The sequence below is a fragment of the Nanorana parkeri genome, unplaced genomic scaffold (assembly GCF_000935625.1).
Source record: "Nanorana parkeri isolate BGI_ZX_2015 unplaced genomic scaffold, ASM93562v1 scaffold1040, whole genome shotgun sequence".
NCBI classification, from domain to species: Eukaryota; Metazoa; Chordata; class Amphibia; order Anura; family Dicroglossidae; genus Nanorana; species Nanorana parkeri.
The window spans coordinates 233,609-256,067 of NW_017307308.1; the positions used below are offsets into that span (position 1 = coordinate 233,609).

Consider the following 22,459-nt stretch of genomic DNA (forward strand, 5'->3'; position numbering starts at 1 on the left):
CGGCAGCTCTATCCCTGAAATGATTTGTATTTGATTTTTGTATCTAAAGAGCTTTTACCGGTTATCAGAGGCAGGTCCAATGTTTCTTCGTGTATCTATTTCCATTGTGGGCTGAAGAAGTGCCTGGGATCAATGATACAAATACTATTTCAGATGCTGATCTTTATTAGGGATGCACCGATGCCAAGTACCATACTCGGTACAAGTATAAGTACAGATACTTTTCCAGCTCCAAGACTAGACTAAAGATAAATACAATAGTTAGGAGGCAGCTGTCATTTGTAGGGAGCACACAGAGCTCCTGGGATTTGTACATCTCTGTATTAATGTATGATTTTGTTTTTATAAATATATATCAGAGATGCACTGATACCATTTTTGCACGAACAAGTACTCAGGGGCGTAACTGAAATCACAGGGCCCCATAGCAAAATGTTGTATGGGGCCCCGTGATTTCTAGTTTTACCCTTTGCAGAGCCCACTCGAGATCCCACCTGAAGGCCCCGCATCCTCGTCCTCCACTGCCGGGTCCAGCCTGCTCCACCGCCACTGCTGGCTCTCATTGACTCTGTGGGGAGGAACGCGCTGCTGCACAGATTACTGTCAGTGATCTGAACAGCGGCGTGTTCATCTTCAGCCGCCAGTGAAAGCCACCAGCAGAGGATCCCAGACGACCCAGGCGGGCCCGGGCCCCGGCCCCATTGCGGCCGTCTGGGTCACTATGGTGATTGTTACGCCACTGCAAGTACTGATACATTTTTGTTTAGTGTCATGTGACAGTTTTTCTAAAACAATACAGACTAATGATTTCAGGACAGTGGTGGAGCGTCAGAGCCCGGTCCCAGCTGCAACCCTGGTGGTTCTCATGAAAATGCCAAGTATCGGCACTGGTATCTGAACTGGTATCGGTGCATCCCTAGATAAAATCACTTACAATGGATGCTGCTTCTTGATGGTTATAGGTTTAAGTTGCTTGCAGAATCAGCTGGCCCCCTGATATACTGTATTAGGGTGGCTCTTTTCCTTTGCAGGGTCCTATGGAGCCACCCTTGTGTGTGCTAGTAAGCTGTGTGTGTCTCCACAAACCCATAGACACAGCAGGGCAAGCCTCTTTAAGCTGCTGCTGGTGATGAGGGGGTGGATAGAGACATAAACTTGCTCAGCTTGTTATGTAATAATTCCCACGTTAGCCACTCTTATGCCGCAGTTATTTATGTTTGAAGGTCTCAGCCTGTTCATCATGGCGGAGTGGCTCTTTAATTCCAGGACGTCAGCGAGCTCTCCGTGGGCCGCCAGTGGCCGGCTCTGCCTACATGCCCTGGGACAATTTGCTGCGGCTGCAGAAAGCGGACGGCGGACTGAGCTGGCCAGAGACCAGAGAGAAAGATCCTTTTGTTATCCGTCAATCTATATCTACTGGCCAGAGAGACGGCCGCCCGGCGGATGTCTGATGGTGCACAGTGTGTGACTGTGGGGGGACATTAGAGTGGGAGCTCCTCCGGTGCAAAGACCGATGAGACTGGCTCAGTGTTCTCTGTACAGCACTGCGGTATTTGTCAGAGCTATATACATGTATAATAATAGTGTGTGACTGCGGGGAGACATTAGAGTGTAAGGTCTTCTGGTGCAGAGACTGATGTGACTGGCTCAGTGTTCTCTTGACAGTGGATATGTCAGAGCTATATAAATGACAGGTCCACTTTGAAGGCTCTCCAGTCAGTGTGGTCAGGAATTATATTTACGGATAACAGATAACTCCTCAGCAGCGCCAGGGAAGCAAATTTCAGAACTCAGGAAACGTTCGCTCTTGCAGTCGTCATTTGCAATGTAAACACGGGGTCAGAGTCACGGGAGGAAGTCAGAGCGGGGACAGTGCGGCAAGGCCTGGGGTGGGGGGGGGGGCAGTTTATACTTCCAAATCCCTTTAAATAAAACAATCTATAACAGACCAGCAGCCACTACGTCAATTGTGACTCCTATACCAGGAATGTACAAACTTTGTGGTTTCGGCGATCTGCCGCTCTTATACCGATGACGCCGGAATATTGTGAATATTGGATAAATCACTGTGGAATATGTCAGTGCTATATAAATGTATAACAGTGTGTGACTGTGGGGGGGCATTAGAGTGTAAGCTCCTCGGGTACAGAGACTAATGCCAATGGCTCAGTTTCCCCTCTGCAGCACTACAGAATATGTCAGCGCTATATAACTGTATAATAATAATTGTGTGTGAGTGTGGTGGGGACATTAGAGTGTAAGCGCCTTTGATGCAGAGGCTGATTATAAATAGAACCATGATTTTTGTACACTGCTATGATATACGTTGGCACTATATGAATACAGGTCCCGGGCCGAGAGCCTTCAAAGTATATTTGGCTTTTGCATTTTGGAAGCGAGTATCAGCCCGTACATTCATTCCCCTCCAGCGGCCGTGCCCGAACAACTGCTGCGGCAGCCGCCCATGGACAATGCCAAGCCGAGCTGCCCCTGAATGGCAGCCTAATTCTCCTCGTCTATAGCAAACAGTAACACCCAGTGTCCCCGGCTCTCGGGCTGGATCTTTTTTCAAGTGACGCACGGTCTAATTGATGCTTGCCAGGCGTATTTTTTTCCGGCCGGGCTCTTTTGTTGACATAAGCGGGTAGAGTTGCACAGCTTGCTTTTCATAATGAAGAGGCTTCTGGCTGGAAAGCTGGCACGGCGGTGGCAGGGCTGATGCCCAGCCAGGTTTCTGCGGAGATCCTCTGCTGTATACAAACCCCCCCTCCGTCGTCTCAGGATCTCCAGGCCTCCGTCGCAGGAAACCATTTGCGTCTCCTTATCTACCAGCCGGCCGGCGCTGTTGGAAGCGCTGCCAGCGACGCGACCCTCTTCTCCTCCCGAGGGGGTGGGAGGGTGGTCACTGCTCTGGCTTAGGACGGGCCCCGCCATCTGGGTCCTGGCCCTTCTCGAGGATTTCCCAGATCAGGCTCGAATTCCATTCCAAATTCTCATGGATTTTCAGAATACGGATGTTATGCGGCATTCCTCTTATCTCAGGGCGGACGGATTAAGGAAAGCCACACGGATCCCTCTATATTAAACGTATACAATGCAGATGCGTCTGGACGAATGAGACCATGAGCGGTTCAGATAACCAGGTAGGAGAACAGATTGTTAGGACTAGTTAGATGCTAAATGGTCTCACCTATGACCCAACAATTATAATTAATCATTGGCTTCTGGAAGGGGGGGGCTGGATAACATGGCCAGGGATTTAGATAGTCAGTTATTGGGGCACAGAGGCTTGTTAAAGGTCTAGTGTGCTCTGTTCAGTCCCTTTGAATAGTGCAAAGTAATGTAAATGAGTATACAAGGGTAGTGCGTGCACATAGTTGGGACTGAACCTGTCAGTAACTTTCTAAAGCTGCCCATACACCTTACAACCATCGCATGACTTTCGTTGGGCGATGGTCGTAAGGTGATTAAAATTTCGTACGACCTGCCCATCTTTGACAGGCAGATCGTACTTGCGATCATCGCAACCCCTCCCCGCTGAGGGGAGGGCTTGCAGATGATTGCAATGGTGAGCGGGCAGTGTGCGCTTGCGCACCTCGGCCCGTGCGGCATTCGTCTTGCGATCTAACGTGCTTGTAATAAAAAAGTCGTGCGACCTTACAGTAGAAGCGGTCGCACGATGGCCATACACCTGCCGATTATCATACAATCGCGGGATCACCTGCGATTATCGTATGATAATCGTCAGGTGTATGGGCAGCTTAAGTCTGCATGAATACACACACACACATGGGGATCCGATTCTTAATTCAACCTTAGCAAATATGCAACTATATGTAAATAAATTCTTGACGTGTTACAATATACGGCAACAGTATCATTTTTCAGAAAGGCTCCACCTTTTTAAAAGCTGTCCTTGAGCGCTAGTCAGTGATTTTGCCTAGTCCATGACATCATCGGCCTGCTGCAGGCAGGAGGAAGAAATTCCTCAGTCCCCCCCCCCCATGATAAAACTGCAATATTATAATGAGAGGTTGCAGCAGGGGCTGATCTGTATCAGACATTAGTGAACACAGCCAAGGGCACTGTGATTTATTAGTATATGAATGTTTAGAATTTTGTGAGGTTTTAAATGCTGTCTGTGTGCCCACAGAGGACGTATCACCTTTTTCTGATCTCTCTGACACTGTCACATGGACAGGAAGTGAAGCAAATCCTCTCATGGGGACACAGGCAAGTATTCAAAGAATGGTAGAAGTGAGGAGTGCTGGATCTCTTGGCAATGTTGGCACCTAGTTGGGTGAGTTGTTGACCTATTTGGGTGGGTTGTTGCCCTAGTTGGGTGGGTTGTTGCCCTAGTTGGGTATGTTGCTGCCCTTGTTGGTTGAGTTGTAGCCCTAGTTTGGTGGGTTGTTGCCTAGTTGGGTAAGCTGTTGCCCTTGTTGAGTGAGTTGTTGCCCTAGTTGGGTGGGTTGTTGCCCTAGTTGGGTGGGTTGTTGACCTAGCTGGGTGGGTTGTTGACCTAGCTGGGTGGGTTGTTGCCCTAGTTGGGTGGGTCGTCGCCCTAGTTGGGTGAGTTGTTGCTCTAGTTGGGTGATTTGTTGCTCTAGTTGGGTGAGTTGTTGCCCTAGTTTGGTGGGTTGTCGCCATAGTTGGGTGTGTTGTTGCCCTAGTTTGATGGGTTGTAGTCCTAATTTGGTGGGTTGTTGCCCTATTTGGGTGGGTTGTGGCCCTAGTTGGGTGGGATGTGGCCCTAGTTGAGTGGGTTGTTGCCCTAGTTGAGTGGGTTGTTGCCCTAGGTGGGTAAGTTGCTGCCCTTGTTGGGTGGGTTGTAGTCCTAGTTGGGTGAGTTTTTGCTGTGTTGTGTTTTTGTTGTGATTAGTTCCCCAGGCAGGTCTCTAACATACAGGAGCCTTAGCATGGTTCTTGTAATAACATGGTAGAAGAGTAAGGAAGAGATCGTCTATCCAAAAATAATTTCTACATATGGATTTTATGTGTCATTGCATTCCATAAAATAGGCAAATTCCCTAAGGGTTTCTGAACTCCCGAAATGCGTTGGAAAATTTCATCAAATGCAAAGACAAATAAAACTGATCCGGACAAAATGCTTTCGGGTTGGTTCTCTTGAAGTACAGACAGAGGTTCTGACTCCTCCTGTGTTGTCACTTGTTGTCACCTGTTCTGTCTGACATAGGTCACATAAACAGGAAGTGGGTAGAGGACTTCCAAACAGCAGTAAAAAAGTTGACAGAAGTTCTAACCGTTCAAATTGCACGTTAAGAACTTATTACACTTATGGGTAATACAATAATCGGTTGCTTTTGATATCCAGTCACTTATCCTGGGATGACATATGAAAGCTTTGAAAGAACGGTTGACATCTTCATCAACAACCAACCGCCTACGTAGACGTCTGTCAATGCAGCTCAAAGCGTTTATTTTAATATAAATTGTCTTCTTATTGATGATTCCTGGCACTCCCAGAAAGTGCATTAATATGGAAATGTATCAATAAATTATTGCTCCTCTTCCACCATGGATAGCGATGGTGAAAAGAGGTCCATTCATAGACAGGGACATGCTGGGTTGGCTCCAGGCTGCGGCCTCCCGCCATTGTGCGACCGGACAGGCCGGGCTAAGTGAGACACGTAGGCCGCAAATCTTTTTTTACTTCCTTTATACTCCGTGTGAGAGCCCGAGGCAAGAAATCATCCTCCTCATTGTGACATGAAAAGTGTCGCTGGGGTTACACAAACGACTATCTTTCCACTGCCAAAGTTCCCAGGATGCCCCAGGAATGAACCTTTTGTGAACATTTGGAATGGATGTAAGCTACCTGAGAGATGATTTGCTACTGAGCAGAGCTGGAGTGCTGTGCGTGATTTAACAAGGGTTGATATTCATTCTTAGATAGTTTGCAATGCACATTTTAAGGTTCCCATGCACTTGCTTTGGACAGGAACTGCAAGTCAAAACCGCAGCATGCTGGGTATTTTTTCAGAACAGGCCCCGTTGGCACAAATGGAATCATAGCGTGCCATGTTGGTGGCATGCAGCAATAAATACAGCAACGTGTATGGAATGGCATCTGGCGTGATTAAGCCCTGATGGAAGGTAGTTAATTATGGCTGATGTCACCGCATCCTTTCTCATAATGCTTTGCAACCAGGAACATGGTGCTGATGTTGTGTAATCACATGACCATCCTGCAGGGATGCACCCTGCCTTCTTTCCCATAATCACCTGTATCTGGAAACATGAGGCATTGTTTTTTGGTTGTGAAGCCTTCTGTAACGAGAGCAAGAGTAACCTTCACTGTAAGTCTGTGAAGGTTCTCATTCATCCATGTCATGGTACATCTGTAAATCCAATTCACTTCTGAATTGAGAAAGCTGGTTGGATGACCAGTGAAACAGCTTCAAGAAAAATACAGCAAGTCCAGCTGCCTTGAGCTAATTTTTACTTCACTGTAAGCTCCTATCCCCCCAACTCGCATCCCCCCCTAAAACTTTCTCTTGCCTGAAGCTCAAAGCGGAACTTCCCTTCAGTCTTGCACAGTTGTACCGGATTCCTCTCCCGGACTGAAATTGCTTACTCTGATTTCATTGCACACTGCGAGCTTCTCACAATGAGCAAGACAGAGAGAACTTTTTTCATTTCCTGGCTGGAGGACATCCAGCGCCATCTTGAAGAACACTGGAAATGGTGTCACCATTGGAAGATACCCCCTCTATTCTTGTCCTGTATCAATTCTTAACAGCCCGGCATGAGTTAGTTCAAGAACCTAAATTGCTGCTCCATCTTCCAATGTATTCAGTCTGTAAATGACAAAGAGCCACACTTTGATGCCATAACTCTCCAAAAAACTACTTTATTGACTCCAACATGATACAACTCAAACATGAGTTCTGCTCAAGGTCTGCTCCATTCTTACATGTTTCACCACAAACAAGCTTAATCGTAGATCCTGCTCCATCTTGTCCATGTTTTGGGTCGTTTCCTTTTTGGTCAGACATTTTGGCTGTTTCCCTGGTGCTGATTGATTTCCATATTGTACATCAGGACCAAAGTTTTAGTTCTGGACATGCATTTTGGTTCCAATTTGTTGACTAGTACTAGCATGTGGTTACGGTTAGGGTTAGATTCAGAGCTAGGAATACAGGTCAAGATTAGGGTTATGGATCATATTAAGGGTTAGGGGTCAGGTTTAAGGACAGAGGTTCTCACCATTAAGTGTTTAGTAATGTGCTTTGCCATGCACTACCCACATTACTGGACAATGCGCCCAAAGTGCAGCATGCTCAAACCCTGGGTCGTAGTTCAATCGTGGGAAGAGGTCATATAAAAAACAATACACTCTTGTTTGTCTGCTCGCTTATTAAAACACAGCAAACCACACAGCTTGCTTGCTGTACACAAGTCCCTAGGTTTTTAGGCTAAATTTAGCATTTGGGATGAGGTTGATGGTTACTGTTTACCCTAAAGGATAACAAAAGTTTTATAACTTGTAAGGCTAACAGCCTTCCCTCCTCCCAACATCCCATATATAGTGGGCCCTGAAGAGCTTACATTCGCTGGCAACATAGTCCAAGGTCCATGGCCAATGCTGGGCTGTAAGGTTTTTCCAGGTGTGGGGTTGAGTTTATGGATTAGTTGACTGGTTTTGGGACCAGGTTGAAGGCTAGGGATAGGTTGAGGGTTAATGTTAAATAGGCATTAGATTGAGGGTTAGGTTGAGAGTCAGAGTTAGGTAATAGGTTAAGAGTTGGAGTTAGGGATTATTTAGAAAGTTTTAGTTTTAGAAATAGGTTGAGAGTTCTGGTTGGGTTAAGAATTTTAATTAAGGGTAAGGGAGAGGGTTAGAGTTACAGATTAGGTTGAGGGTTGAGGTTAGGGATTATTTTGAAGTTTAGGGTTAAGAAATAGGTTGGGAGTTTTTGATAGGTTGAGAGTTAAAGTTAGGGTTAAGGTTGAGGGTTAAAGCTGTGTACTGTAAGGCCTGCCAAGAGGTCCTACCCGTCACTCCAATTTCCTGACCGGAAGTCTTGTTATCCCGGTGTCAGGTGGAGAGACAGATGGGAATCTCGCAGCCGGGATATGCAGAGACCCGATGAGCAAGGTGTAAGCAGAATAGGACCAGCAATACAATAATAATGAAAGGCGCTACTCACAGTATGATGTCAGCCAGGGTCAGTAGCCAGTAACTAGAATTGCGCAGTGCCAAAGGAAACGGGAACTCAGCGTCAGAATCCAGGCCGGGTCAGCAACAAACCGAAGGCAACAGGTCCAAAGGGTAGTCCAGAAGAAGCAGAGTCAAAGTCCAAGCTGGGTCAGCAACAAACAGAAGCACGGTACAAAAGGGTAATCCGAAGACAGGTGGGGGGACAAGCAGAAGATTATCAACCAAGAATCCAATATAGCAAAGAAAATAACACCCAGTATAAACACTGGAAAACCTATACTAGGGCAAGGGCAGGAAGGGGAGGACAGTATATATAGGTGGCAGATTAGGTAATTTCCTGCAGCTGACCAGTAGGTGGGGTCAGAGCCCCATACCATGTAGGGGGATAGGACAAGGTCAGCACAAAATCAGAACCCTTCATTGGCTCCACAAGCAAGGAAACAACCCAGAGACCAAAGTTCCACAGGATTGATTCCAGGCAAGGGCGTGACACGTATTAGGTTAGGGATTACTTTGAAGTTTAGGCTTAGGAAATAGGTTGAGAGTACTAGTTAGAGTTAGGGATAATTGTTAGAGTTACTGTAGGAGCAGGAATGAGGGTTAGAGTTACAAATTGGGGTAAGGGAGTATTTTGAAATTTAGAGTTAGGAAATAGGTTGAGAGTTCTGGTTGGGCTCAGGGTTAGAGTTAGGGGTAAGGGTTAGAGTTACCGTAGGGGCAAGGTTGAGGGTTAGAGTTACCGTAGGGTAACTCTAAGGGTTAGAGTTATGAAATAGGTTGGGGTTAGGGATTATTTTGAAATTTAGGCTTATGAAATATATTGAGAGTTCTGGTTGGGCTCAGGGTTAGAGTTAGGAGTAAGGGTTAGAATTACTGTAGGGGCAAGGATGAGGGTTAGAGTTATGACTTGAGATGAGGGTTGGGGTTAGGGATTATTTTGAAGTTTTAGGGTTAAATTGAGTGTTAGAGGTAACTTTGTGGTTTTGTGTTAGGGATTATGTTTAATTATAGGGTGAAAGTTGTGGGTTAGGCTGAAGGTTGGATGTTGGGTTTAGGGTTTGGGTAATTTAGCTGGCGCTTCAGGGTACAATTAATGCTGAATCAAGGTGTTAAAGTGGATAAAACCATCAGTGCCTTTTACATACAGGAGGCATTGAACTGGTGCTCCAGGAGGATAACGCTAAGCAGCCATCATGGCTACTACATGAGCAATCTTTCCCATAATTCCCTACTACTGGAACACGCAGTTCATGCTGTGTGGGTACGCCATTAGTGGAGGTTGTAAACAGATCACATTCAGAACTAAATTTTCAGCTTTGCATAGACTTGGCCTTTAATCACCTGCACTCACATCAAGTCAAGTGATGTAAGCCTGACTGCTTCCAAGTAACAGTATGAAAGTTGCAACCATGGTGTGTCATGCTTCACGCAGGTGTCTGCACACATGTACCAGTAAATCACTGTGTCCTACAAGCCGTTAGCGATCACTGTACCGTTCAGGAACCTGTCTGGCTGTATGAATTCATTTCCTGATGTCAAGTTGACCATAGCGACCCCAGATCTCCTTGCCATTGTCCAAGGGGAGGCTGAAGCCAGTGTAGTGTATCTTGCAGGAGAAAGTTGATCTCCCCCTTGAGGCCTCTGCTCCTGGGCCCAGGCTGATAAATGGTTTTCCTTGTTCAAATATTTGGAAACCTGATCAAGGAGAAAATGTCTTAGGCACTTGTTCTCCTTCTTAAGACTCAGATAAAAAGGTTCACTGAAAAATAAACATTGCGTGACATAGGCGTGTGCCCCGGCTCCCTCCCTGAACGCCATGTTTGTTTCCATGCTCTGGAGCGTATAGACCTCCTCTCCTCTCAGACATGTGTAGAACTCATGTGAAAGAAATCCATTTCCCAAATGTACAGATTTCGAGGCCAGACAACAATCCGTGTCTTCAACCGAATTCCTTCCAGCCTGGAGGAACAAAAAACTCAGGACAGGCCCAGGCTTCAGTGATATTCCCAAATCAGCTTTAGTACATTCTTGCATGAGGAAAAACATATGCAACTGGATATCGGTGGGCCCTTGGATAATAGCTCAAAGAAATTTGTCACAAAGCTTCATGTAACTGCATACCTATTGTATAAATATATACATAGTCAACCGACAAGAAGCAAATAGCTAAGTGCAAAGGGCAGCAGTCATAGCTGCCAGCCATGATCCATCTTGCCTGGTTTGGCTGTACCAGGGCAGCTCCATGCATATAGACAAAAGGCTCAGCTGCTGAAGGCCATTAAGACCCTGGGTCCTTTCTAGCCCAAGTTCCCATTAGCCTGAAGGTGCTAGGTTCAGGAGGTGAGGAAAAGTATGTATATTGGTGGTCCAATGTTCATGGGCCACTATTCTGGTGGTCCATTCGATGGGCCACTATTCTGGTGCCTCCTGTCAGAAATAGGATTGGTGTCATTTCCAGGTGGAGGTGCCAAAACTCTTTCAGCAAAATCTGTATTCTGGTTCAGAGAGATCTGAGGTCTGCCAAAATGGGGCATTGTTTCTTGAACGTAAATCACTGGACCACCCATGCATGAAATACTATAAAGCTAGACCTGGAGAAGAAAATAGACAGAGGGGGCTGCATGACTTAGATGTTATAATGTATATCTGAGCAAAATTTGAAAACACACATATTTAGTACATCTCAGCATTTCCCCATGTTTTATCCCTTATTTAACCCTGCAAACACAAAACAAATACGCACTGACCTGCCAGAAATCCAGTACCTAATTGTTAGAATACACATTATTGTATTAATAGCAATAACTCCTCCAGTATACAATTTCGGTCACTAGATGGCAGTGTTTATAAGTTCTGCTATATATGTCTATTGTAGATACTCTGTTTTGAATAAGGTAGGAAATAAAAGCTGTGGCTTCCTTCCTGTTTTTCAAGCCATGTGCAACATGCATATCTGACTGTGTGCTTGTGTTTCTCTTTGAGGCTGTACAGGAAGTTCCAACACTAACTTCCTGTACTCAGCTGACAACACGGTGCCCTGCACTGAAATTCCATGCAGTGTTGCTAGTTTGCCTGCTGGACTACTGAATTCCACCTATCACATTCCCTCTCTATCTCTCCTACATTGATCTCCTTCCCAGCAAAACAATGCTGCTGCCTTGATTTCCACGAGCCTGCCCATATACTGTGTGTGCGGAAAGAGCTCTTATAAGATGAGGATTTGGAGCCCTGCCTACATCAATAGCAACTGAGCAGCTGCCCTTGGTGCAGGCTACAAGCCTGGTGATGTTGTGTTGTGCTCTAGAGGTGGAGAAGAAAGTTGTAAGGTAACATTGCATCGTACCTATACAAACATAATGTGGTAGCGGTGGAAGCCTCACTTGATTGATGGTCATCGATCACATGGGTAGGTAGCAGCTGCAGGGCTAGGAACTATGGAGTTGGCAGGGGGGGTCATTCCAAAGAGTTCATGTGCACAGAAAAGTTGCCTCACCCACTCAGTTGCACTTAATGATGGAGGAAACATTGGAGCGGGTGGTAGTATGAATGGCTTGGTGAGTTAGGGTCTGTTTAGTAGTTGATATTGCGACAAGACGGCTGCCCATCTGGTGGTAGGTTGCATCCCCTTAGCTGGTTGTTGATGGTTCTATTCGGTCTAGACTCGGTCCTGGAGGAAGTCCAAAGCACACAGTTTTGAAACTGTCTTAAAGTCAATGGCCTTCAGCTGGGGACAGGGGTTAGGGCTTTATGTTAGAGGGCAACCAAGGATAGAAAGATACAACCTAGTGTGAGGCTACAAGTCCCAACAATCGAACTAGGACTTGTAGTTTCACAAAGCCTGTAGCTCTTATATGTGCTTGGTGCAAATGAAAACAGAGGCTGGGGACCCACCTATACAATGTTTTCCTAGGGCCCCCCAAAGGCCATGGGCCGCACTTAAATTAGAGAGACCAGGAAGTTTCTCCCCTGAGGACCCAAATATCACATTCATTCTCTACCTTTTTATCCAAGCATGACCCAGTAGTAGATTATGCTGAATATAGTTCTGTATGCAGAATATTTTATCTATGGCCATCTCTTGTACCATGTTCATAACCTCTGACCATCTACTGTAGTATGTAGACAGTCTCTAACCATCTCTTGTACCATATTGCAGTCTCTGAGCATCCCTTGTAGCATGGCTGTTGTCTCTAACCATCTCCTGTACAATATTGCAGTCTCTGAGCATCCCTTGTAGCATGGCTGTTGTCTCTAACCATCTCTTGTACCATATTGCAGTCTCTGAGCATCCCTTGTAGCATGTCTGTAGTCTCTGACCATCTCCTGTAGTATGTAGACAGTCTCTGTCTATCTCCAGCAATCAGACTAGGACTTGTAGTGTCACAAAGCCTGTAGTTTGCTCTGTGTCTCTATATTTAATATTCCAATTTGTGTTGGGGTCAAATAAAAAGACAAGATGGCGGCCACCTATAAAATGTTTTCCTAGGGCCCCCCAAAGGTCTTGAGTTGCACTAAAAGTAATTATTCGTGGTGCTATGGGGTTATTGTGCTTTACAATGGTAGTAGATCCCAGGAAGATGTTCCTATGAGGGCTTGAATAACATATTCATTCTTTCCCTTCCGCCCTAAGCATGACCCAACAATACATTGTGGTGAATAGTAGTCCTGCATACAGAATATTTCACCTATGGCCACCTCACTTGTGCCTTGTGTCCTATGTGTCCTCCTCCATCTGCCCATTCCTCTCCATCACCACCTTTAGTGTTTGTTGCCGGAAATAAAGACTTTGCTCTAAGTTTGGAGATTCTCGGCTTGCCCTCAGCGGCCGGCCGACAGTCCCCAGGAGCAAAACACATACCAGGGTGTTAAGTTCTAGCTTGTTGAAATGTTGTCGGTCCCCATGGAGTCTGCAACCCGAGATTTCCACAAATTGCGGGTACACACAAAGGAAATGTTAAAGAGAACCTGTTGAGGTGCATAGGCAGTCTTTTTGAAATTAAAGGAGAACTATGAGGTGGGTGCTTTTCACTCATCCTCATAGTTCATGTGACGGGAGGACGCTAGTTTGTGTCCTCCTGTTACCCTAAGGAGAACTATGGGGAAAAGCCCTGACCCCATAGTTCTCCTTTAAAAGGCTTCTTTAATGCAATGTATCTTATTGTGCAAAATTCTGGAGAAGTCTGAATGGGCCAAGGTTTAATTGATCAAGTAATTCATGATAAAAATGTGGTCCTGGCTATAGAGCGCAGGGGGACACTGAGAGAGCCAAAAACTGACTACACAGACATGTAACGCATTTTGCAGACAGACGCGGCGTATGGCCGAAAAAGATTTCTGCTTTTCTGTTTTCTCCTTGATGTTCCTCTGCAGGTTCCTACTGAAGTCTGTTACACTTAACAGCAGCATTCGGTGGGTGCGATGTATCAACATTCCATAAATCCAGAGGCATAAAACGCAACATAAATCCTTCAGGGCCCTACTGAAGGCGTAAAAAATACGGTTAGCTCCGCGGTTGGCGTATCCAATGACCGAAACGCAGATGGGCACCCCGCCGTGAGGTGATAAAACGCTACATAAACTCCTTTATAATAAATTCCTTTTCGGCCCTGTAAATGCCATCCTCCCAGCGTAAGATGCACAGAACGACATTATGGGGAATTAGACGGCGCACATCAGGGAGCCGGGCCAACCCCCCCATCGCCGCAATCCCTCAAGAGTTTACGAAGATCTCTTTAAATTCCAAATCCGAGCCCGGGGACCACACAGGAATTCAATCACGTCCTGCGTTCTGCTGTTTGTAAATCTTTGGGATGCTGCAGATCCTGATTCCTGTTATATCATTTCGAGGACAATTTCCTTTTCCTTTGCTGAAGCCCGCCTTTGTTCCACTTGATGCCAAAGCAAATGGCATGATCCGACCTGACCCGGGAAGTGTAAACGGTTGTGTTTCCAATAGCCGGGACTGAACTTTACTCAGCCTGAAGTTTACAGTGAAAATTCAAAAAATACATATACAATGCAGTCTGTCACTAATGTTTTGGTTTGTCTGAAGCCCCACCCCACACCCCGTAACATAGTTTCATTACCAGTTGATCCTGCCAGTAGATCGGTAATGTGTCCATTTCCTGTAACTGGGTGACAACGCTGTTGCTTTTGTAGGGAAATTGCACAGCAGTGTTGTCACCCTATGGAAATGGTAGTCTTAAAGGGACGTGTAGTTTCTAATAGACTGAAAAGGGATGTTTTATAAATCATCTGCTCAACCATACACGACAATTCCCTTTGCTCCTCAGCTCCATCTAGTGCCGGAATTTCCTATGCTCCTCGGCTCCATCTAGTGCCGGAATTTCCTATGCTCCTCGGCTCCATCTAGTGCCGGAATTTCCTATGCTCCTTTCCTCCATCTAGTGCCAGAATTTTCTATGCTCCTCGGGTCCATCTAGTGCCGCAATTTTTTATGCTCCTCGGTTCCATCTAGTGCCGGAATTTCCTACACTCCTTGGCTCCTTCTAGTGCCGGAATTTCCTATGCTTCTTGCCTCCGTCTAGTGCCAGAATTTTCTATGCTCCTCGGGTCCATCTAGTGCCGCAATTTTTTATGCTCTTTGGGTCCATCTAGTGGCGCAATTTTTTATGCTCCTCGGGTCCATCTAGTGCCGCAATTTTTTATGCTCCTCGTGTCCATCTAGTGCCGCAATTTTTTATGCTCCTCGGGTCCATCTAGTGCCACAATTTTTTATGCTCCTCGGGTCCATCTAGTGCCGGAATTTCCTACACTCGTCGGCTCCATCTAGTGCCGCAATTTCCTATGCTCTTGTCCTGTTTAAGGCAGCCATAAAGCATAGTGGAGAGTGACAGAAACTAGCACTGACTGGGCAGAAAAAGCAGAGGTTTTACTGTCACTCAATTGGGAGTTTGGAAAGAGAAGTTGCCTTCAGGTTGTAGTGTCTCTTTAGTTTGGTTCCCCTTGGCTGGGACAAAACCAGTTTGCTGCCTTCAGGTTGGGGTGTCTCTTTAGTTTCGCTCACTTTGGCTGGCTATACCCAGTTTGTCGTCTTCAGGTTGGAGTGTCTGTTTAGTTTGGCTCCCCTCGGCCAGGACACATCCAGTTCACAGCCTTCAGGTTGGAGTGTCTGTTTAGTTTGGTTCCCCTTGGCAGGGCTGCATCCAGTTCGTAGCCTTCAGGTTGGAAGATCTCTTTAGTTTGGCTCCCCTTGGCTGGCTATACCCAGTTTGCTGCCTTCAGGTTGAAGTGTCACTTTAGTTTGGCTTCTCTCGGACAGGCTACATCCAGGTTGGAGTGTCTCTTTAGTTTGGCTCCTCTCAGCCAGGCTACATCCAGTTTGCGGCCTTCAGGTTGGAGTGTCTGTTTAGTTTGGCTCCCCTCGGCCGGGCTACATCCAGTTTGTGGCCTTCAGGTTGGAGTTTCTCTTTAGTTTGGCTCCTCTCAGCCAGGCTACATCCAGTTTGCGGCCTTCAGGTTGGAGTGTCTCTTTAGTTTGGCTCCTCTCGGCGGGCTACATCCAGTTTTCTGTGTTTGACCGTCTCCCCTCTGTACATTGTTTCCCATGGACAGTATTGGCGGAGACTGCGCATTATTGAAATAGATTTGCTCGGACGTTATGAGAATATAATCGGAGTGGTTGGCTGTTCTTGGAGGAGATACGCGGCCTTACCTCATTTAAACGCTGCCGCCGCTCTCCCGGGACCATTACATAGTGTGGGAGCGAGCAGCCTCGGCCCCCCTCTTATTGTGCGCGGTCAGGACTTCCTTTTTATTTTATTTTATTCTTTTACAGTTCCGTACAAAGCAGCTGATTTCAATTACGTCGGGTGATTGACTTTGTTCCATTTGACGGTGTTTTTCTTTTTTTTCTTAGATTTTACTTTTCACTTTTTTGAGTAAAGACATTCGTAGAGAACAATAGATTGTACTTGGTGGAGGAATTAAAGTGAAGCTGAAGCCAAAGCTTTTTTTGTACTTTTTGCATAGAGTGGAGAGGGATTAGAATCCCTGTCAAGTTTATTTGCGGTCTGTGTCCCCGTTAGGGAGATTCACCCTTTTTATTCGTCCTGGTGACCGGTATCAGTGAAATAAAATCTAAAATTTTTGCTTCTTTAAATTTTTATTTATCTTTTCATCTTTTACTTTTTTTAATATAGCTTTCTTATCTTATTATTTTTAAAATATTTTTTACTATTATTTTAATTATTATTACTTATTATTGTTTGTTTACAAAATCACTTGTAAAGAAACAAGTTGTTTCCTCCGCTGTACATTTAGAAAAGAAATTACCGCCCGGCGCCCAGAAATCCATGTTCCGGAAGTCGGGAGACTTCAAACCTGTGCCGCCCCGAGGCCTTGTCGGGAATCCGTCCCTGATTACAGTCATCCGAAGAGGAATGGATGGGAAATCTTCCAATGGGGACACTACTTCTGGTGACCCTGCTGACCACCAGGGATTTCCTCTCACTTCATGTTGTGGGTATTGGACAAGAAGTAAAGGGAAATCACCCCAATGGGACACAAACATACAATAATAATCTTCCCTATTGGCTTCAGTTCTACTTGAAGGTCTTGGGGTAAGAGTGGTGTCAAAAATATGCCAGCTGGGCTGTTCTGTCTCAGCTTTCTTCTAATCAATACATGGATTCTACTCTAGAACAAAGAAAATCAAATACTCAATGCAAGATGTTTCCGCCTTGTTGTATGGATGTTGCAATTAACAGTTTTGTTGTTTCGCACATCCATTGTAGCAAATGCGTAATTGTTCCTTTCACGGTATTTTGACGATATGCATCCGAGACATCCAGCTTCTGAATCCAAAGAACAGTTGGCTTTGTGCATTGTTAGTGTGTAAATGCTGCTCTAAAGAGGTTAGAATTCAGCATTTGGAAAGCTGTGCTTTAATGTATCGACCAACCTTCAATTTTATCTGCTTTAAGACATTTGCAACAGCGGAATCGGCAGGTGAGACTTAACACCCATCTGCCGCATATAAGAATTGCTGTGTTGTTCTAGAGTGCACTCAATCAGAGCCCCCAGAACTGTGACCGCTCAAGGTTAACTACTGATGATCTGGAGCAGATAGGACGTGGTTCTGATTGCGTTGTTAGTGTGCAGCCAATCGCAGTGAACGAATGAATGGGAGCCCCACCTGCTGACCTTCGGTGTCATGAACCACTTAAAAGGTCAGCTTCCACCAAGGGAGTGTTGATAGAACACTGGACCCAAATTTTCGTTTTCTACCAATTGGGGTTTCTCCCATTTTGAGTACACCTACGTTTATGCAATATCTGAGCCCTGAGGAAGGGGGATACCTTCAAACCCTCAAAACGTTTTGGATGCTGTATATTTTTTTTGCTGAACGAAGACCAGTATTAGAAAGTTTGTGGACTCTCAGTTCATTGGTATGGCACTCTTTGTAGAGATTGTATACTTAGGTTCCAAACTTCAGGTCCACCGTCTAAGGAGCCATTGCACCCCGTATGAATTTGTTTGATCTTCTTCCATCATGGTCCATTGATGAGTCGAACCCGGTGGCTCAGTTACACATATTTTATGCTATACTCACCTGGCGCTGTCTCCCACAGACACCGATCCAGCGATGTGACCTCACTCCTCTTTTGGGTGTCATGCAACCCGCTTTCTCTAAGCCCAGGGCATCAAGACCCCCCCTGCTCTAGACTTACAGGAGAATACAGCAGAGAGTGGCACCACATTATCTAGTGGCCCTAGTCTCTGCAGAATTCAGGATAAACTCACCACCAGTGAAAGAAGAGGATGAAGAGGACCTGTGATGTTGTGCAACCAGACCAAACTGGTTGCCAGTAACTTGTTGGGATGCTGGCCAGAGCCCTCCTCGGTTGCCAGGAGCTAGGCAGGACGCCAGCCAGAAACCCACCACGGGCGACAAAAAGTCTAGGGACACCAACTGGGGACCACTGTGATGGTGAGTTGGGTTAAAAGCAACCAACAAAACCTCTACACTATTGTGAGCACAGTGGGGCCTTCTTATGTCCAATGTGAATCCCAAATCCCAATGAGAAGTCTCCTGGAGATAAACACTAACAGACAGACTCAGCGTTCAATGGTAAGCTCGTACTCGTTTTTACCACGTGTCCTCCACACTCCTTGGAGTTTCCAGTTGCGGGCGTACTTGGCGATGAGTTAACAAGCCCCTCTGTTCCCAGAATATGTGTGGAATGAACATGTTTGTGGAATCTGTATGCTAAACCGCCCTTTAAGAGATTCTGGAAATGTCAGACATGAATCTGAGCCGTGTTGTCAGAGAGCAGCTGAGGAAAATGTTGCCGCGTCCTATGTGCAGGGCATCGCAATTGGATCCTTTTCATCTGCATGCAGCATTTCAGAAGCAAAATGTGCACTGGATGCAGCTCCACTGGAGAGGGAACCAGCTTTTTTTTCTGTAATGCCATTTCACGTTGGTGCATGGCCATAACGCATGAAGCTTAGTGTGGTAGGTTGGGGTGTCATTAATTTTTCGTAGCATCCCAAAACACCTAGGCAATGCACAGCACCTCCCCTGCATTTCAGCGCACAGCAATGCATAGATGTAAACCTTCGGTATGTCGTGGTGCACTGAGCATAGGTGTGCACAGCCTATTGCATTAGGGTGTGCACACAAAAGTACAAACGAAACGTGTGTATATATATACACACTCTTCGACTGTCTCTGCCCTTCGGTTCAGTCGAACTGAAGGGCTGCTGTACGGGCTATTCACAATAGCCCGTACAGCAGCCGAAGGCGGGCGAGCAGCTCAGTCGAGCCGAAGCCGAAGGGACAGCCGAAGCGGGGAGAACGGCCTGCCAAAGGGCCAGCCGTTCTTTCTGCAAATGACAGCTGGGTGGAGCCAGCCATGATCTCATGACTGGCTCCACCCAGTTGTAATGACAGATCAGCGTCCCTAAATGACCTGGGGACGCTGATCTGTCATTAAACAATAACAACTGTGTGGAGCCGGCCGTCATGTCACGGCCAGCCCTGCCCAGTTGTTATTCATTGGCCGGGACCTACTAAAAGACTGTAGCAGGTGCCTGCCAATAGGAAACAGTTGGGCGGAGCTAGCTGTCACCATTAGCATTTTAAATGTTACTATTTGTTTACATTTTAAAAATATTTTTTAAACTATTTTTTTCCCCATTCATTTAACTTTTGCTATTCAGCTGGGTACCTCGGAGGTACCGAGCAGAATAACCGAACTGAATGCAGCTTGGCGACATTCAGCTATTCACTTACTGCCGTTTGGCCCCTATGAGAATAGGGGCGAATGACAGCGAGTGAGCTGCCGAACCTTCTGCTCAGCCGATCCAGATGTTGGATCGGCTGAGTTGAATTCCTTCTGCACTTCGGCTGTAAGCAGCCGATGTACGGCTGATTTTAGCCAATGTATGGCTGAAATCAGCCGTACAAGCCAGAAGTGAATAGCCAAATGTTGGTCAGCTCACTTCACTTCGGCTGGTTTATTAACTCGGCTGCCTTCGGCAGCTTCGTGAATAACCCGCTTAGTTTTTCTCGGTCAGAACCAGAGAAAACCACTCAATGATTAAAGTATTGAGGATGGATGGGGCAATCTCTCCTGCTGGCTATTGGATTCAAGCAGCTGTGGGTAGCTCACCCTATAGGGAATCTATTGTCCCATCATAGAGGGATTGATCGTGAGTCAGGGATGATTATTTGTGGACGACTTTGGTGACAATGGTAGACGACTTGAACCTGTCTGTACGTTCTCTGTACATCCTAAATGTTAATACAATGGGCATTGTGACTCTGACTGTGAGTGACTTGTCTGGATAGAAAATAACAGAACGGGTAAACAAATTACGTTGTAGAGTTGTAGTCGCTGAGCCGTACGCAGTCATCGCGCTGATCACATGAAGACGGATCATCTGATGAGACAGTGAAATCGAGTTAAGGCAATTCTGAGCATTCGCTGAGCCGAGCTCATGACATCCGAGGCCTCACTGTCAGCTCAAAGATCGTCTTCCACAGCGACTCCCCGCTGGCTGCCGTGTCACGCAATGCAACGCTTCAACGCACTTCTACTATTGCTGATGCGTCCTAAATCCCTAACGGTCCCTGTTAGTTTATCCTCATCAAAGGAATCAATCTATACACATAGAAATAGACTATAATCCAGCAGTAAACTAGCTCATCTTCCTGTAACTCCCCATGCTGGTGGTTTGCGTGGTCTTTCCTGTTTGCAGGAATTAACATATACAGACATAAATTAAAACGAAACTCTTGGCAGATACTGAAAACACAAATTGATGCAACTCTGTATTTCTTAATACATCATTAAATGTGTTTTTCGTGTAATGCAAGCAGTGTGACTACCCGAATCTGGCTTGGAATTAGGTTCTCATGTACTGCAGGGCTCAGACTGGTAGAGGGAGAAGCAGCACAAGGAGGTAATCAGTTGTGCTGCAGTGAAAGAAGCATGTTGATGGGGGGGGGGGGGGGAGGGGGGTTGAGAGCAGAGTGACAAAGAGATGAGCTCATAGGTCTGCTGCTTCTCCTTCTCCAGTCACAGGTTGGAGGAGGGGCAAGACCTGTAAGTGTCACTGAACTGCAGCAGAGAAAAATCGGGTCTCCTTTCCTGCCAGGTAGGGCTGTGCTGTGTGGCAGAGAGAGAGATACTGTTACATAGTTGTTAAGATTGAATATGAATGTATGGGATGACTCAGGCCCATCCAGTTCTACCCATGTGTGTGAGAATGTATATGAGTCACTAAGAATTCCCATACCCCTGTACTGAGAAGGACAACTATAGGTTTTTGGACTGTGTCTATACTCTCAGCTGATACCACTACCACCCATACTAGATGTACAGGGTGCAATTGTAATGCTCAGTTTGCCTGCATGCTTTTTGGCAGCCTATGTATGATTGACTCTATGTATTAATTACAGATGCTCCTCGGGTTGCGATCGATCGAGTTACGATCTTTTGCATTTACAATGGAGTTTACTGTACAGTACTATACAGTACACTCCCAGTTATTCGGCACCCACAGGGATTGGTGGGTGCCGAATAACTGTAGTTTCTGGTTGCTTGAGAGTTAATAGTCACTCTCAATCAACCATCCCCAAGGCGCTTCCCCATTCACCTGCCGGCTAGCTTCTGCAGCCAGCAAGTGAATGTAAACAGCCGGGAGCAATTGCCAGACTGCTATTGGCTATTTCAAATTGCAATAACCAATAGCAGGTCGGCTATTACACCCGCCCACTGAGTAGTGGAGCGGACCTGAGAGAGAACTTTCTTTCTCAGGTCCACACCACCTCTTAGTGGGCAGGGTTTCAATAGCCTGCTATTGCAATTTGAAATAGCCTATAGCAGTCTGGCTATTGCTCGAGAGAGAGAGAGAGAGAGAGAGAGAGAGAGATATGATTTGATGGATGTCATATGGCTGGAGATGATCACATGCACTCTGTGCAGTCTCAATGCTGGTTTGCCGCGCCCTGTAGTGAAGTTATCTTATCCACATGCCATGTGAATCTGTTGGGCTTCAGCTTTGAAGGGTCAGAACTTCTGCAGAAGCTTTGATTTCCTGACAGCGGGAAATAGGGAGCGTGACCCCCAACCCCGCCCTCTGCTGAAATCGGAGCCGTGTGACTCCGCATACAGTAATCATATCTGATACATCAACATACAAGTCTTTTAGGAGGCCGGTGCAACCCTAAGCAGAGCTTACAGTGACCCTGCAAGGGTCTAAACCAGGGGTGGGCAACTGTGGCCCTCCAGCTGTGCTTTAACTCCAAATTCCAACATGCCTCTGCATCTGGGAGTCATGCCTGGAACTGGTAGACTTGGAATGCCTCATGGGACTTGTAGTTCCACAACAGCTGGCGGTCTGGAGTTGACCACCCCTTTTCTTTGATCATCTATCATCATTGATATCATTGATGCTAATTGGAGCATTAATGGTGAAATTAATGCACTTTAATGAAGCCCCTCACCCCCAATGAGTACAGGCAGCCTGGGCTTACACATACCTTCAGCCCAGATTCAGGAATCTTATCATCTACATGGACCCAGCAGACCCTGCTGTATTTTGTGCACGTTCTCTGTGGCCTCACGCATTTCCCTGGGTAGTAGACATGCTCATGGTGGCCTCCATTGGTTGCTCAGAGTCTGACTGTCCCAGATTCACCTGTACATTCCGGGTTTTGAGTCCTGCATGTGCTGTGTCCGAATTTCAGCTGGCCTGAAACCCAGAAACAGCACATATAGGGCTGAAAACCCGGACTGTCCA

General features: G+C 46.2%; 1 protein-coding gene across 1 annotated transcript in view; it reads left to right on the forward strand.

The window, feature by feature from the left end:
- The window catches only part of DAAM2 (dishevelled associated activator of morphogenesis 2), a 202,585-nt gene that overhangs the window by 33,441 nt on the left and 146,685 nt on the right, over positions 1 to 22,459 (forward strand). The gene's annotated exons all lie outside the window — the stretch shown is intronic.